At 38.3% G+C, this 17974-nt stretch overlaps 1 protein-coding gene across 12 annotated transcripts in view; it reads right to left on the bottom strand.

The window, feature by feature from the left end:
- The window catches only part of LOC129174185 (microtubule-associated protein 4), a 120675-nt gene extending 103281 nt beyond the window's left edge, over positions 1 to 17394 (bottom strand). For all 12 annotated transcript variants that reach the window (XM_054765881.1, XM_054765880.1, XM_054765886.1 and 9 more), the window contains exon 1: positions 17290 to 17394. The gene's annotated coding sequence lies outside the window, so the exon portion shown is untranslated. The remainder of the gene's footprint in view (positions 1 to 17289) is intronic.
- Positions 17395 to 17974: the final 580 nt, after the last annotated feature.

The following is a 17974-nucleotide window of genomic DNA, read 5'->3' as shown; positions in this document are numbered from 1 at the left end:
TTATAAGCTCGGAATGTGTCTCCGGTAATCCCAAACGCGGCTTTGAAAAGCAGAGCCGGCTCCGAATATCCTGAAAACATGTCCAATCCAGCGCGTACGGCGCGACTGTTAAAAGCACTTCGCTACAGTGTGCAGAAATGCGACACACCCAAACACAAAAGGAGGGCATTCTCCGTAACAACACACACGTCTCTCATTTCACATGCACAGCCGAGCTGTCGATTATAATTACAAACCCAGGAAACGACAATGGAAGGTCGCCTGGATTGAAGTTTCAAGACAGCCATCAGGTTGTGCAAGTGCTTGGGCCGCAACAAGTCATGAAACGTACGACAGAGGCTCAGATAAAGGGTCAAAGAGGCAGAAAAAGGCAGCGCCCGAGAGCCTCTGGCTGGTTATCCAAGTCTGGGAGTGGCGCGGAGCCCCAGGGAGGACGGGGTGTGTGCGAGAACGACAGACTTGTGTTGTAATTAGCCTCGTAAGACACACACAGCAAGGGTGTGTGCACACGAGGCGTTGGGACATCGCTTCTACACTGTTGGAATAAAAAGTGCTTCAATAAAACGTATAAATGCACACTAAAATGAACTGTATTTTGTATTAATCAAAGAGTCTTGCACATTGATATGGTTGCATTTTTAATAAATACAGTTTAAAGATCATTTAAAGGACTTTGAACACAGGAAAAATAGCATTGTTGCCTTTGTCTGATTCCTAAAATTGTATTTTTGGTATTTTTTGTATTTTCTTAAAAAAAAAATCCTGTTACCCTAATACAGGGGTGTCCAAATTGCGGGCCAAGGGCCGTTTTAACAGGTTTTTTTTACACGCACGCGCCATATTCTAAAAATATAATGTAACAAAAAACTAAAAAAAAAAAAAAAAATTGAAAAATTGAAAAATTGAAAAATTTGCAACAATTTTACAGACGTAAAAAAAATTCATAAAACATGTTTTAATGTTTTAATCTAACAAGAAAAAGTAAAAAAAAAAGTCCTAATTTTATGAGAATTTTATTATGAGGAAAAATAACTCGCATAAAGGTGACATAGTAAAGAAAAAATACATTTTTTTACAGCCCTAATATTATGAAAAACAAACCATTAACATCAACAACATTGTAATTGTTTTTAAAAATTTGTCTGGGAGAAAAAAAGTTTGACTATTATGAGAATAAATCCAAAATATAACGAGTCATAAGTCATCATATTACGGAAGAAAATTTACAAAAAGAAAGTTGAAGTTTCAAAAAACAGCAGAAATTGAAAAAAAAACTGCTGTAATTTTACAAGAATAAAGTCAAAATAATAAGAGAAAAAAAGTCATATTCTAAAGAGATTAAAAAAAGTGGCAATTTTGCAAGAATAAACTTAAATAATATAATTTTAGCAGCACAGATTATATAATATTAAAGAAAAAACAAATAAGAAAAAATAACAGATATGAAATAAGAAAAAAATAAAAAAAATAAAGTTGTAATATTATGAGAAACAAACAAAACAAAACAAAGTAATTTTTTGATTATTAGGTTGGGGGGGAAAAATAAAAATATTACGGGAATAAAGTAAAAATATTATAAAAACAGGAAACAGGGAATAGGAAAGTCAGAAGATTACCAGAAGAAAATTTACAAAAAGAAAGCAGAAATATTTGGAAAATAAAAATAACAAAACAACAGCAAAAATGGGAGCAAAAGGGCATAGTCCCAAGTTGATGCTAATAGTACTATTTTTCACTTTGACTTTTGGATTATTTTAAGTATTTCTATTTATTATCAGTGATCCAACACCACTGTCCTTGTTCGGGCGTCCTAAAAACTGTTTCTGCAAAGTAACTCCTTGCTTTATTGCCACTGTCATCCGGGCGTTATTACATTCCGGTTGCCGTCTTATTTATTAGGCTCCTTAGTTTCACTCCCAAATGTGGAAGTGAAGACTGCCAGGGTCCGACTTTCAGAAAGCATTCTGCTGTGGTCAGCATCGGCATTGGAGATGTTAAGCTTCACTTTCATTTGAGATTCCTTCAAGGCAAGCCGGGAGTAAAAGTTGAACAAAATCCATTCCGGGAAGCTGGTCTACCTCTGATTTCACATTTCAACCCGTGTAAGTCAACGTAAGTGCTTGTCGACACAACCGAAAATAGCCAACGCTTGCACATTTGCGAGGAGAATATAGGGCAATAAAGGACGGTAGTTTGTTGACATCATTTTTCGCCATTTCTGATTTCGACGGGTTGCAGACATAAACGAGGTCGACCTAAACGGGTCCCATTGCATCATATTTCAAAGCTGTTCTTTCGTTTAAGTGCACAGTAATCCCTCGGTTATCGCGGTTAATTGGATCCAGACAGGCTGTGATAAGTGAATTTCCGCCAAGTAGGAGTTACAGCATATAGAAAACCTGTTTACGACCTTCTAAATACGGTTTTTAACACTATTAGAGCCCACTAGACACAAAATAACACCCCTATAATCACCTTTACACCCTTATTACCCAATATAGTAGATATAACAACAGAAAATAAGCCATTTAAGACATAAATAAGACTCGTACTGGTGTGTGCTACTGGAAGTCAAGTCAGGAGGTTCAGAGTTGAGTCTTAGCTCGGCGTATTACTGACACCTAGTGACCGGTGTCAAATACTACAGTCTTTGAATGCATCTTCTGAATGCCTTATATTTTTATTTTAGTTCATTTAGCCATTTTTGTTTGAAAATGCTTAATTTAAGGGGAAAAAAACACATACAATTTGCTTAAATATGATTTTTCCTTTACTAATAGGCCACATTCAAGCACAAACCAGCACGATTTATTCATTTATTTAAAAAAAAAAAACGTGATTAAGTGAAGGCGCAAAATTCAAACCGCAATGTGGCTAGCGACGGCTGCACTGGCGATGTTTTCAGTAACATTCATAAATTTTTGACTGTTAAAACATATTTTAAAGGGTCTCTGACATGATCAGCTTAAATATGTTATGTATTGTTTGTAATTATGTTGTACATTGTTCAGTTTTTGCAAGCCAACGGTAAATTCGCAAAAATTACGTATACAGTTATGACACATCTCAGCTAAAAGCAGAGGAAACAAACACTTCTCAAAGTAGATGGTCGACTTGGTTCAGGATATTTTTCATCAAAATAGTACTCATGCCAAAATGTTGTGTTGCTGCTGGATGTTCACAGTATCCGAGTGATACTGTAAGTTTGTTTTCTTTTACAAAAGAGGAAGGTTTACACAAAAATGGACAAAGCAAGTGCAGAGAACGAGAGCTAGACAGAGGCCCACCTTGAGTTCTTTTTTTTTTGTTTTTGCAGTGATCATTTCACTGATGACTGGTATGGAGGAACACCTTCACTAGAAGCATTTGGCTTGAAAGTAAGTGTTCCCTGGTTTGTCGCGGGGGATAGGTTCCCAAAATAGCCTGCAATAAGTGAAATCTGTGATGTAGCCAACTTTATTTGTTTGCAATTATTACTGTATACATGTTTAAAGGCTGTTAAACCCTCTCACCAGACAGGCACACATTTCCTGACATTTCTCTCTTGTTTAAACACTCGATCGGCCCGATCTCATGGCGGAAGCCGATATTTTTTACTCACTTTTTGTCTCCCCCAACGTTATATCCCGCTCTCCTACAGTAACCATTACAATTACACGCAACATGCCGTATGATGCAAATTAGACGACGAGACCCCCATCGCCACCACCGCAAATAGATTGCGGCCCCGACTGCTCGTAAAATCGTCACATTTTCAACCGTTTTTAAGCCCGTCAGGGATCAGTAAACATGTAAGGTAGGTGCTTGTACTGATTGGGGTCAAACGTTCTCATATACCCGCCCATTCTTTTCCAAAAGATGCGACTGTACTCTTGTTTACACTCAGTTATTCCAAAGCAGCTTATGTGCATGGCATTACACAAAGCACATCATGGAGGTTTCATGTAAAATAATACAAAATAACTATTTGCGGATCTAAGATTCACCATCTGCTCCGCTGATTATGTTTTCATACTGCATTAAGGGGTCAGGGAAGAGAGGACACACACGTAGTACCTTTGGAAGCTCGTTACGTAACAGTGGATGAAGTGTGTGATGTTCAAGCTTTTGAAAAGCACATAATCCAAAATTAATGAATAAAGCTCTTAGGGATAACGACACACAGGAGGTTCACTAAAAAGTCACACGGTGACTTCTCTAAACGTAATGACTTGGGTGTGGGCGCAAGCCCCGTCAGGCTTGGTCATTCACTTGTTAAGCCAAACGTGCGTTACTTGTTGATTGAATGACGACAACATTTGCACCCTTACACACACAAAATGAGACCAAGTGTGACTTTAATCTTCACCTTGCCATCATTATTGAGAAGGCAATAAATTAGTCTGAATTGACAGGCACCAATATAATCGAATGACACACTGATGTGATTTCAGTGTGCGACTTCAATAGTGTACAACAGATGGTTGGAGTAGTTATTTCAAATATAAGACAGCATTAAAATAAGAAATTCATGCAACGTGCATCCTGTAAATAGAGAGCAACAGGAAATGAAGGTTCCGGTCGCGGCAACTCCCAATGCCAGGGGTGTCCAAACTTTTTCCACCAAGGGCCACATGGTGAAAAATGAAAGGATGCAATGGCTACTTTGATATTTTGTAAAGCAACACATGTACAGGAGATATGCTAACAATTTATATATACTGTATTGTTTTTTTAAACTGCATTTCAGCCTATTATTAGTATGGACTTGGGTTTTTGCTTTTTTACCCCCATTTTTGCTGCCGTTTTTATTTTCTTCTTGTAAATTTTCTTTTTGTAATATTATGACTTAATGCCATAATATTTTCACTTCATTCCCATAATATTACAACTTTTCCCCAATCTAATTTTTTTTTAAGTACAACTTTATTTTGTTTTCTTTCTCACAATATTACTACTTTTTAATTTTTTTTAATTTTTTTTATTTTAATTTTTATTTTTTTTCCGGACCGGAGCAGGAGGGGACAGAGAAGAAGAGAAAAGGAAACAGAGGGGGGCTGGGGAGGGACGAGAGGGGGACAACAACAACAAAAAAAAGAGAGACAAGAGACAAGGACAACAGCAGCAACAACAATTACTACTTTTTTAAAAAAAATATTTTTTTTTCTTTAATATTTCAACTCTATGCTACCAAAATGACATTACTTTTAAGTTTTTCTTATAAAATTGTGACTTTTTACTCGTTAGAATACTCTTTTATTCTCTTAATATTTTAACTTTATTCTGGTAAAACTACCGCTGTTTTTTTTTCCCATTTCTGCTGTTGTTTTTTCTCTTTTTCATTTTCCAACTGTTATGAACTTTTCCTTGTAGTATTTTGACTTTATTCTCACAATATTGCAAATTTTTCGCCAACCTAATTTTCTAAACAGTACAACTTTATTTTGTTTTGGTTGTTTCTCATAATATTCCGTCTTTATTTTTTATTTTTTTCTTATTTCATATCTGTTATTTTTTCTTATTTGTTTTTTCTTTAATATTATATAATCTGTGCTACTAAAATTATATTATTTAAATTTATTCTTGCAAAATTGCCACTTTTTTAAATCTCTTTAGAATATGACTTTTTTCTGTTATTATTTCGACTTTATTCTTGTAAAATTACAGCAGTTTTTTTTTTTCAATTTCAGCACTTTTCCCCCCCATTTTTTCCTGTTTTTTTTTTTTTTTTTTTTACATTTTCCAAATACATCAATTTTCTTTTCGGAATATTTTTACCTTACTCGCATAATATTCGAACTTTTTCCCCAACCTAGTTTTCCAACCATTTCAACTTTATTTTGTTTTGCTTCTCATAATATTACAACTTTATAAAATAACATATTTTTTATTTAATATTTCAACTTCATGCTACTAAAATAGCTTTATTTTTCCCAATATTATTACGACATATTTTCTCTTACTACTTTCTTCTCTTTTTTTAGTTAATGTTCCCCAGGCCAATAAAAAAAAAAACGCAGCAGGCCGCAAGACAATAATAATTGCAGCACAGGGTAAAAACAGAAGATATACGTTTTAAAATGTGCATATCTGCAGTAGATATAAGCTAGGCAAGCATGATTAGTGGAGGCTTAATGTTCAGTGCCCAGTGCACCTCCCATTTCTCTCCTTCTCCTGCATTGTGTTTTATGTTTTTATCTGCCAGGCCAAATACATAATTTAACACTATGTCTCTTCAGCATCATGTGTACTATATAGTAGACATCCATAATGAATTGTGTGCCATATTATGCAGTTGAATGATGCAAAGTGCATCTATCTTTGAGAGGTTTCCCATAAAACATGCAAGAAATATGTGCTGAGTATGTTTTCAAAATATACATACACGGAAACTTAAATCACATATTATGAAAAGTGACTTTTTCATTGCTTTTGACACGCATCATTGGGTTTCGAGAGAGACTTGCCACCCATCAGGTGTGAAATTATGCAAGTCATTTTTGCTCGAAGCTGCCAATAGGCAAAAATGTGAGGGTTAAGTTTGTAAAGTAAAATACGTTTAAAAAATGTCATTTAGAAATTTGATTGTACGACGAATTAGTAGGGCCACATTGGGAAAAAAACAACAAAAAAACTGAGATTTCGAGAATAAAGTCGGAAATTTAAAAGAATAAAGAAGTACTGTAAATTTAAGTCGTACATTTACAAAAATGATGTACATTTACGATAAAAGAGTCATACATTAACAACTTTATTCTTATAAATGTCCGACTATTCTCAAAATCTCTGATTTTTTGACAGAAAAAAGATGTAAATTTACGAGAGTAAAAGTCGTAAATTTACAAGAATGAAGTCGTAAATTTACAAGAAAAAAAGTCGTAATATTCCCTTTCCCGAAGGCCATAGGTCACCTAAGTCCCCCCTTTTCATAGCTGTCTCAGGCAATGCCTGGTCCGATGGAGTATTAAATAATAGGAAATTAAAATAATAGGAAATAAAAGGAAATTTCGAGAATAAAGTCATAAATTTACGATAACGAAGTTGTAAAGTTTCGACAATGAAGTTGTACATTTACGAGAAAAAAAGACGGAAATTTACGAGAATAAAGTCGTAACTTTATATAACACTACGACTTTATTCTTGTAAATGTACGAGAAAAAAGTCGTAACTTTATATAACACTACGACTTTATTTATTTATATACAAAAAAAATCGGAGATCGAGAATAAAGTCGTAAATTTACGAGAAAAAAGTCGTAATGTTAGGAGAAAAAAAGTCGTACATTTACGAGAATAAAGTCGTAGTCTTATATAAAGTTACGACTTTTTTCTCGTAAATTTACGACTTTTTTTCTCGTAAATTTACGACTTTATTCTCGATATCTCCGATTTTTTTTGTAAATTTTTTTTCTCGTAAATTTACCGAGAAAAAAAGTCGTAAATTTACGAGAAAAAAAATTTACAGAAAAAATCGGAGATATCGAGAATAAAGTCGTAAATTTACGAGAAAAAAAGTCGTAAATTTACGAGAAAAAAGTCGTAACTTTATATAAGACTACGACTTTATTCTCGTAAATTTACGACTTTTTTTCTCGTAACATTACGACTTTGTTCTCATAAATTTACGACTTTATTCTCGATATCTCCGATTTTTGGGTTGGTTTTTTTTTGCAATGTGGCCCGTAATACTCCGTCATAAGATCGTAGATGAGTGTGAATCAAGTTTGCAATTTTGAGTGTGTGTGTGTGTGTGTGTGTGTGTGTGTGTGTGTGTGTGTGTGTGTGTGTGTGTGTGCGCAGCCCCACATTGGCTTGTTAATGTTCCACATACAAATTGCTTCATGTGAGAATTCCCCAAATTCCAAGACCAATCAGTATCATTACACCTTGACACATTCCATCTCATTAGGGTCCGTGTGCGAGCACACACTGACAGGTAGAGTTGTCAACTCCCACTGCCATGCCGTTCCCCTCCACGTCCTCCTGATTATGTCCTCCCTCCCCATTTAAACGGGGACAGAGTAATGAATGAATTCTCTGTATGTCCACAATGGTTTTAGCTCAACACACACACACTATCTCTTTGGGAACTATGTCCTATTGTTGCAGAGCCAGGCTTAACACATCGCAGCGGAATGCATCGCAGCACAAACCCACAGAGGTCGCATTCATTCCAAAACAAACTGGTAGTAATCACATGCGGAGCTAGTTCAATACCCAGGAGCTCAATGTGATTGATATCAGGTCATTCATGGTATTTTGATACTTTCTGGTAACTATTTATTGAGGTTTTTCCCTCATCAGCAATAAGACATACAGTACAGATTCGCGATTCAGCAAAATTCACAAACTTTTGGTCAAATTTATGTTTTTTGTCTCAGAAATAGGTTGGTTTTCCACAAACACATCTCATTCACCATAAGTCAGTAATAGTATATAAATATGTAGTAGTACAGGTAAAATGTACTGCATACTTGTGCCACTGTTTAAAAAAAGCCCACAACGTTTACATGTTTGTCTCTCAAGTGTTGAGATTTTCGCACTTTGTTCGTCAATACCTGAACGCACCATAGTTGCCTCCGATCGCATCTTTTCATCCATCATCTTACATCAGCATTCATTAGTGGCGAGTACCTACAGTGGTGGGGGAAAGTGTTTGTCCCCTTCCTTATTTCTTATTTTTTTTGTCACACTTAAATGTTTCAGATCATCAAACAAATTTAAATATTAGTCAATGACAACACAACTCAACACAAAATGAAACTCTTTAGTGTTAAGGGAGAAAAAAATCCAAACCTACACGGCCCTGTGTGAAAAAGTGATTGCCTCCTCTGTTGAAACATAACTGAGATGAATTGAGATCTATCAGTCTGGAAAAGGTTATAAAGTCATTTCTCAAGCTTTGGGACTCCAGCCAACCATGGTGAGAGCCATTATTCACAAATGATGAAAACATGGAACAGTAGTGAAGCTTCCCTGGAGTGGCAGGCCAACCAAAGTGACCCCAAAAGCACAGCGGCGACTCATCCAAGAGGTCACAAAAGACCCCACAACAACATCCAAAGAACTGCAGGCCTCATTTGCCTCAGGTAAGGTCAGTGTTCATGACTCCACCATAAGAAAGACACTGGGCTAAAACGGCCTGCATGGCAGAGTTCCAAGACGAAAACCACTGCTGAACAAAAAGAACATTAAGGCTTGTCTCAATTTTGCCAGAAAACATCTTGATGATCCCCAACACTTTTGGGAAAATACTCTGGAGCAACAAAAGTTTAACTTCTTGGAAGGTGTGTGTCCCATTACATCTGGTGTAAAAGTAACGCTGCATGTCAGAAAAAGAACATCATACCAACAGTAAAATATGGTGGTGGTAGTGTGATGGTCAGGGGCTGTTTTGCTGCTTCAGGACCTGGAAGACTTGCTGTGATAAATGGAACCATGAATTCTGCTGTCTACCAAAAAATCCTGAAGGAGAATGTCCGGTCATCTGTTGGTGACCTCAAGCTGAAAGCAACTTGGGTTCTGCAGCAGGACAATGATCCAAAACACACCAGCAAGTCCACCTCTGAATGGCTGAAGAAAAACAAAATGAAGACTTTGGAGTGGCCTAGTCAAAGTCCTGACCTGAATCCTATTCAGATGCTGTGGCATGACCTTAAAAAAGCGCTTCATGCTGGAAAACCCTCCAATGTGGCTGAATGACAACAATTCTGCAAAGATGAGTGGGCCAAAATTCCTCCACAGCGCTGTAAGAGACTCATTGCAAGTTATCACAAACACCTGATTGCAGTTGCTGCTGCTAAGGGTGGCCCAACCAGTTATTAGGTTTAGGGGGCAATGACATTAGTCACACAGGGCCATGTAGGTTTGGATTTTTTTCTCCCTTAATAATAAAAAGTCGAATTTAAAAACTGCATTTTGTGTTCAGTTGTCATTGACTAATATTTAAATTTGCTTGATGATCTGAAAAATGAATTATAATGGAAAATCCTGAACAATGTCTCTAAATTCACTTGCTGTCAAGGAGAAGAGAATAGAAACATACTCTATGGGCCTTTCCTGCCAAACGTAAAAATCTGCAATAACAACACTCTGTTGCATTGCTTACAAGTGTCCCTCCATCAACCTCTCCATGCACCTGAGTGCCAAGTGACCCCTCATCCATCTGTAATTCCCAGCAAAGCCTGGTTGCTGACACTGTGTTCCAGCTGCTGCTGTTGTGAGGGGGGGATTACAGGGAGCGGCTCACCCTGCGCCGTCCCACTCCTCTGCACCATCTATCCCTCCATCATTTCATTCATTCAATCCGCGGTTGTCACGCAATCTCAGAGTTTAAACATCGAGCCACAACACACACACACCGGAGTGTTCACAAATATAAACACACACTGAGATACGTCTGTGTTTCGGGCTGCCTTTTAGATAAAGCTCCGTAAAACCCAAGAGCGGCTTTCACTGAAAAAAATGTGGATTTTTTGGGACGGTGTATGTAAATGTATACTTTTCCTTTTGTTGCTCATGGGTTTTTATTTATTGAAAGCCCATGTGAAGATGAAGCAAGTAGCATTTTGTAAATAAACAAGTCCTTTGGCACCAGAGCGGCAGAACTGCTGAACTTTTGATGGTTTACATGACGATGGTTTTGCTTTATGGGCCTGCTTGTGAAGCAATGGCAGCCTCTAACGCTGCACTGCACCGCACTTTGGTGCTAACTGTTAGCATGTTAGCATTTTTGCCATTATCCTCATATGAAATTGCTTACAGCTACGTCACGCGATGAAACATAGAACTGCACTATCCTGCTGTATAGTCGCATGCTAGCTATTCGTGCTGTTAGCATTCACATTTATTTGGGGATTGTCCAAACATTAAAATAGGTCGCAGTTCCGACTTTATGCCTATTTTGCTATATGCTACCTTTGGCACTTTAGCATTGTGCATACCACATTGAGATTTAGCACTTTAGCAACTGTCCACTGAAGCGAAAGATGTTCCCATGTTATCGCAGTGTGCAAACACTGGTTGCTAGCGTTCTCGCTGTTAGCATTGTAGCTATTGGGTGACATTTCCTGTTCAATGGCATCCTGCTCAGGTTAAACCAGTTCAAAAAGGCAAAGCCCAAACGCCACCAAGTCGGGCCAGAGGTTGGTAAAAGACAGAAGGCTAGTCTAGTCAAGATTATGTCAGTAAAGCTAACAGATAATTGGCAACTGGACCATAGTTTTACGACCCCGCATCACACACGGCAGTAACCGTGAGTTTAATGTCTTGCTCAGTTTAACCACATTTCCACCAGTTTGGTTTGGTACGGTTCAGTTCCGATCGGTAAATAATCCTGTCATGTAACATGCAACAATTACAAGTACATTATCCATAAACAAGCGACACCCGCCACCGTATTTTGTTAAAACCTTCAGAAAACCAACTGTCCATTCATTTTGCCTGCAGCAAAACAACAACAACAACAACAACAAAACAAATTACCACTGATGCATAATGAGCACTTTAGATCATAAATCCTGGTGCACTTCATTATTTTAATAAATAATTCATGTTAAATCAGGAGACTCCCATCAGTAACGCAATCGAAAATCAATGCGCGGACTGGAAATACTAAGTCAATGAGTGTCAAGTTACAGTGTTTCCCATACCCTGGGATTTGTACCATCACAGAAGAGATTTGGCAGTGCCTGTAAGAATAACTCATGAAAAAATTAATATTTGTCTTTAAATATAGGCATAATGTTTCTAAAAATGACATACACTCGCGTCCTGGACATCTAACTTTGGCGCAACACTTCCTGTATCTGGTATTTGAATTATAATACACCTGATTTGGCACATTGGTCGTAGGCTAGCCCAAACTCAGACTAATATGGCCTAGCCTAATGGCTATGCAGATGCTTATCCTTACATTAATGCATAATAATGTTTTTGAGCAATTTACTTCATAAAACTTGGAAAAAAAGTAGGCTATGTTATCTATGGTTGAGTGGTACCTCAGTTAACGTCCGCCCCGGTTAGCATGTTTTTCGGATAACAACCAAGGTTCGTGCTAAAATTTTGCCTTGGCTTGTGTTCGCCCGCTTGTTTTAGCGTCGAAAATACTGTGATCGCGCAAAAAACAAAAATTGTGGGCCGCGGGCGCCATTTTAGGTTGTTTTTATCAGAGCTGTAGAGAGATACACGACGTAACAAACACATGGACCGCACAAAAGAGAAAGGTGATGGACCGTACCGAGACAAGTTGCAAGACCTCCGAATTTTACAGCTTAAAGAGAAGACCGTCGTCATTTCAGACGTATGTACATGTGACGGGAGTGGCTCCGTCATCGACTGTGTTGCATACTACTCTGGTTCCCGGGTAACATTTGATCAAACCGGTGGCGCATTGATTGACCGTCTCATTTTACATCCATAAGAGTCATTTTTGTTTCCAACAAGACAACATAAGCATTCCAACTTACTGTAGCATGTTCACAGCATCCCGAGTCAAACATAGCACACATCACCACCTTGCCGGCACACTTCCTAAACATCACTACCGCCAGGGGTTGTTTTTTTGTTTTTTCATTTTCTATATTAAACGACAAGGTTTATTGGTTCTTGAACATTGATATTTAGTTTGATAGAAGTTTTTACATTTTTCCAAATTATGGTTACCACAGAATAATGTCTTTATTTTGTGTTATTTTGTTAACTGGTGGTTTGTGGGTTTTTTCCAACAAAACTAGGTAAACAAATGTACATTTGTCGGTTCATTTGGCATTTGTAATTATTTTTTGCTTCATTTTTTGCTTGTAAAACTATAATTATTGCCTACAAAATCAGTTTTGTGCCTACATTTTTGGGTGCCTGGAACGGATTAATTGGATTTACATTATTTTCTATGGAAAATATTGCTTTGGTTAGAGTCCGTTTTGGTTTGAGTCGGACCTTCTGGACGCTAACCAAGGCATCACTGTATTTGCATTTGTACAGGTGACATTGTATGGTTTGGCCCTTGAGTTTTATTCAAAATAACAAATAGACCCAGTGAAATAAACTGATTATTTTTCATGTACCGATCCACTTACAATCTTAACAACAAATGATTTCATATTTTAAAAATACTATTTAAAAACAGCTGAGAATAAATAATGTATCTTTCTCTAGTTCCCATCCCTAGTATGACCGCAACTTTTATTTTGGGGTCTATGGTCATAGTACGAACGAGAACACAACGTTATGGCGATTGGATCAGGTCCACGATGAAATCAAGATCTCACTTCTGATTTCCCACTCAGTCATCTCACAGTGGAGGATTGGAGAATAATCTCTGAAGGAAAGGAGGGTGTGAAAATCCTCTCAAGTTTCTTCTTAGATTAAATCAATCACCTAATCTCAAGTGGAAGAGTCAGCAATGAAGAAGTGATAGCGTGCGTCACTTTCATGGGGAAAAAACAACAACAAACTTTTTCAACTTTTAGACACGCTTTCTTCTGTGGTAAAAAAAAAACACATGGCCAATGTTTGGGGTAGGTCCTTAAAAAGGCAGAGAGCGCCTGTCATGTAGAGGATCTTTGACTTTTGTTTTTACAGTAGGTCCTTAAAAACAGCAGATAGCTCCTGTCATATAGAGAACCTTTGACTCGTGTTCTTGCAGTGGGACCTTACAAAAAGCTTGTTTCATATAGAGGATCTTTGACTAGTGTTTTTGCAGTAGGTCCTCAAAAACAGCAGACAGCTCCTGTCATATAGAAGATCTTCGGCCAGTGTTTTTGCAATAAGTCCTCAAAAACTGCAGATAGCTCCTGTCATATAGAGAACCTTTGACTTGTGTTTTTGCAGTGGGACCTTCAAAAAAAGCTTGTTTCATATAGAGAATCTTTGGCTAGTGTTTTTGCAGTAGGTCCTTAAAAACAGCAGATAGCTCCTGTTATATAGAAGATCTTTGACTTGTGTTTTTACAGTAGGTCCTTAAAAACAGCAGATAGCTCCTGCTTTATAGAGAATCTTTGACTGGTGTTTTTGCAGTGGGACCTTAAAACAAGCTTGTTTCATATAGATGATCTTTCACTAGTGTTTTTGCAGTAGGTCCTTAAAAACAGCAGAAAGCCCCTGTCATATAGAGGATGTTTGACTTATGTTTCTACAGTAAGTCCTCAAAAACAGCAGATAGCTCCTGTCAATATAGATGATCTTCGACTGTTTTTTTTTACAGTACGTCTTTAAAAACAGCAGATGGCTCCTGTTATATAGAGAATCTTTGACTGGTGTTTTTGCAGTGGGACCTTAAAAAAAAGCTTGTTTCAGATAGAGGATCTTTGACTGGTGTTTTTGCAGTAGGTCCTTAAAAACAGCAAAAAGCCCCTGTCATATACCTGTAGAGGATCTTTGACTTGTGTTTTTACAGTAGGTCCTCAAAAACAGCAGATAGCTCCTGTCATATAGAGAACCTTTGACTCGTGTTTTTGCAGTGGGACCTTAAAAAAAGCTTGTTTCATATAGAGGATCTTTGACTAGTGTTTTTGCAGTAGGTCCTCAAAAACAGCAGATAGCTCCTGTCATATAGAAGATCTTCGGCCAGTGTTTTTGCAATAAGTCCTCAAAAACAGCAGATAGCTCCTGTCATGTAGAGGATCTTCAACTGTTTTTTTGCAGTAGGTCCTTCAAAACAGCAGATAGCTCCTGTTATATAGAGAATCTTTGACTGGTGTTTTTGCAGTGGGACCTTAAAAAAAAGCTTGTTTCATATAGAGGATCTTTGACTAGTGTTTTTGCAGTAGGTCCTTAAAAACAGCAGTAATCCCCTGTCATATACCTGTAGAAGATCTTTGACTTGTGTTTTTACAGTAGGTCCTCAAAAACAGCAGATAGCTCCTGTCATATAGAGAACCTTTGACTCGTGTTTTTGCAGTGGGACCTTAAAAAAAGCTTGTTTCATATAGAGGATCTTTGACTAGTGTTTTTGCAGTAGGTCCTCAAAAACAGCAGATAGCTCCTGTCATATAGAAGATCTTCGGCCAGTGTTTTTGCAATAAGTCCTCAAAAACAGCAGATAGCTCCTGTCATATAGAGAACCTTTAACTTGTGTTTTTACAGTCGGTCCTTCAAAACAGCAGATAGCTCCTGTTATATAGAGAATCTTTGACTGGTGTTTTTGCAGTGGGACCTTAAAAAAAGCTTGTTTCATATAGAGGATCTTTGACTTGTGTTTTTACAGTAGGTCCTCAAAAACAGCAGATAGCTCCTGTCATATAGAAGATCTTCGACTGTTTTTTTTTGCAGTAGGTCCTTCAAAACAGCAGAGAACTCCTGTAATGTAGCAAAACTTTGACGGGTGTTTTTGCAGTAGGTCCTTGAAAACAGTAGATAGCTCCTGTCATATAGAAGATCTTTGATTAGTGTTTTTGCAGTAAGTCCTTCAAAACAGCTGAGAACTCCTGTTATTAGAGAATCTTTGACTAGTGTTTCTGCAGTGGGACCTTAAAACAAGCTTGTTTCATATAGAGGATCTTTGACTTGTGTTTTTGCAAAAAGGCCTGAAAAGGAGACGAGAGCTCCTCTCATTTGAGGGATCTTTGACTCGTGTTTTTGCAATAGGTCCTTAAAAACGAGCTTCTTCAATATAGAGAATATTTGCCTTGTGTTTTTGCAGTCGGTCCCTCGAAATGATCTCCTCTGTGTTTTTGTCATAGGTTGTTACAACAGCAGAGAGTCCGTGTTCCACATAGAGGATCTTTGACTTGTGTTTCTTCAGTAAGTCCTTAAAAACAGCAAAAAGTTCCTTTCATTTGGAGGATCCTTGACTCGTGTTTTTGCAATAGGTTTTTCAAAACGAACCCCTCTTATATAGAGGATCTTTGATTAGTGTTTTGTAGTAACGTCCTTAAAAACAGCAGAGAGCTCCTTTCAAACGGGGGATCTTTGACAGGTTTTTGCAATAGGTCCTTAAAAATGAGCTCCTGTCACAAAGAGGATCTTTGACTTGTGTTTTTGCAGCAGGTCCTTAAAAACAGCAGATAGCTCCTGTCTTATAGAAGATCTTTGACTTGTGTTTTTGCAGTACATCTGTCCTTAAAAACAAGCTCCTGTTATATAGAGGATCTTTGCCTTGCACTTTTGCAGTAGGTCCTTAGACATTTGCTCATCTGTGTTTTTGTAGTCGGTCGTTAAACCAGCAAAGAGCCCCTGTCATTTGGAGGATCTTTGACTAGTGTTTTCGGTCCTTAAACGTGAGCTCCTTTCTTATAGAGGATCTTTAACATGTATTTTCTGCATATGTCCTTAAAAACAGCAGAGAGCTCCTTTCATTTAGAGGATCATTGACATGTGTTTTTGCAGTAGGTCCTCAAAAACAGCAGAGAAGAGCTCCTATCCAATAGAGGATCTACGACTTGTGTTTTTGCAGTACGTTTTTAAAAACAAGCTCTGTGTTTTTGTAGTACGGTGTTAAAACAGCAACAGCCCCTGTCACGCAGAGGATCTTTGACTGGTTTTGAAAAAAAATGCAAAGCTCCAGCGAAATAGAAGATCTTTGAGTGTTGTTTTCGCAGCAGGTCCTTAAAATCAGCAAAGAGCTCCTGTCGTGCAGAGGCTTCTTGACTTGTATTTTTGTGGTGTGTCTTTATAAATAGCAAACAGCTCCTGTCATTGAGAGGATCTTTCACATGGCTTTCGGTATTTTTGCATCCCGTACTTCAAATGAGCACTGTGGTCACTTGAACAATTCAGTTGAATTGACATGACGTAATGGAGAACCACTTACAAGGTGCTTAATGTGTATTGGTTCTTCGGAGTTGCTTGAGCAAACATCTAGCCATGTGATGGCTAAAAGGCAGTGTGCATTTATAAACTCCTCACAGTGCAAATGAATGATCCACTGGCCGCAGAGTGACACTAGCAAGCTTGCTTGCGTAACTTGCTTTGCAGCGTCGCTGACACATGGGATCCTCAACCTCGGATTTACTCTATTCACTCCAGGGTGAACACGCCAACTATGTAACGCATGTAAGTGTCGAGTTTGCGTGGACAGATCCTGCGGGCAGACGAAAACACCAGAGTGTGCAGCTACTCATTCACAGCAAGGGCGCGGACATTCCAACTGCGCAAACAGAAACTACGAGTTTCCGAGGAGCACCTGAAGGCACCATTAACCTCCGGCACACCGTGTATGATGCGTGCTGAGATCACTCATCCAAAATCACCGTCTTTCCACTGCTACGTTGACTCCAAGCAATGCACCGACAAACTTTGCACGTACTGCCAAGTATGCTCCTTTCTACACAACGCACAAGCAGCATAACACTCATATTTCAGCTCAACTCACCTTTAGTTGTCTGCTTTTTTGACAGTTTGTCGGGAGACTCCGAGCGTCGCTGTCACCGCTATGGTCCGCCCACTAGAGAAAGCACTACCCTGGCGGAGTAAGAACCTGCGCCCCCTTGCGGAGACTTAGAGCCAATCACATTCTTGATATCTGTCTGACGTCTAACCTATCCAATCAGATTAAGGTTATAGTGTGACTGGCATGAATCTTGACCAATCACAGCACAAAGGTTGAGCAGGCGCTGTGTCGTCTACTAGTTGACTTTTGACAGACACACGGTGCTTTCAATGGGAAAGTTTGACTCCTTGTACGGTACACAGGGCCGGACCAATCGCCGCGGGGAGGGAGGCTCGGATCCCGTCAAAGCTCTGGAAGACGCCCTTAGACGTCCGCTTGGCTCAGGGAAATGTTACCGTGGTGAAAAAGTAAGAATATGTTGAACCATCTCCTCTAACGTATAACCTGCTGTTCTCTTTTCACAAGATTTCCTCTCAGAAGGTAAACTAAAGTAGGGCAGTGGATAAAAAAATAAAGCGTTCTTCCACGTCTCATATGACATGTAGACTTATAGCGACACCTTGTGGCAAAAATGGCAAGGCTCCGTCGATGGAACTGGCGCACTTCCGCACTTACTTTATGAGCGCTCACACTGCGTTCACACTGGGAAGTACAGCACCATGCAGTG

The sequence above is a fragment of the Dunckerocampus dactyliophorus genome, chromosome 21 (genome assembly GCF_027744805.1).
Source record: "Dunckerocampus dactyliophorus isolate RoL2022-P2 chromosome 21, RoL_Ddac_1.1, whole genome shotgun sequence".
Classification (NCBI taxonomy): Eukaryota; Metazoa; Chordata; class Actinopteri; order Syngnathiformes; family Syngnathidae; genus Dunckerocampus; species Dunckerocampus dactyliophorus.
The sequence above is the reverse complement of the archived record's forward strand: the minus strand, read 5'-3'. Positions and strand labels throughout refer to the sequence as shown.